Below are 773 nucleotides of genomic sequence, written 5' to 3'. Positions count from 1 at the left end.
CTACGACATGCTGATGCTATAATAGGGCAACTGAAAGTGTTCTATGCTTAAGTTGAGTGGCTGACGGTGAGACATCAATTGGATTGACGAGGTTGTGCATTTGCTTCATGATCATACGGATTATGCGTTGTGTACAGCAAACGGACGTTTGTAAAACAAGCTCGATTGATACCCAGGACTGAGAGAAACTATTCAGTGCCTCTTCATCAAAAGAACGATCAGACCTTTTGTGATCTAGTCTACAATTTCCAATTTTGTATCACTGAGTACGACTGGCGCGAGGATGGCACTGAATAAGACCACCAATGTTTTCCTCATTTCTTCATGAAGGCACTTTGTTATCTCTGCGACGCAGCATAGAGTTGAGTTCAAGTCAAATTAAAGTGACGAGGAGTACGAAGAAGGAAAAGATGATCATGTGAGAAGCAGATGAACTAGAAGTGTAACTCGTCAAGATGGGCGATGTTTGTCTGTATACAAAACGCGAAAAGTGAAAGGCTTTGAGCACGTCGATCCGCTATCGTAAATTAATAGAACATAAAGCAGAATCCATGTTCTGGTGGTAGATCAGGTTTTGCGCCAGAGAATAACCGCGAGAGTTTCAAGAGATCTGACAAATAGCCACTGTCGATGTACAATTCAGTCTAGTTGATCGGATGTGATATCCTGTTCGTGCACGGCATTTGTCGGAAAAGCTAATGTAACGGGGTTACAAGTACCCTGGTAACAGGGAGGGAGGTCACACGAGATGGGCATGGTGTGACTGCTCCCAG

Source organism: Plasmopara halstedii (genome assembly GCF_900000015.1).
Source record: "Plasmopara halstedii genome assembly, contig: Scaffold_289, whole genome shotgun sequence".
NCBI classification, from domain to species: Eukaryota; Oomycota; class Peronosporomycetes; order Peronosporales; family Peronosporaceae; genus Plasmopara; species Plasmopara halstedii.
Note: the sequence above shows the minus strand (reverse complement) of the source record.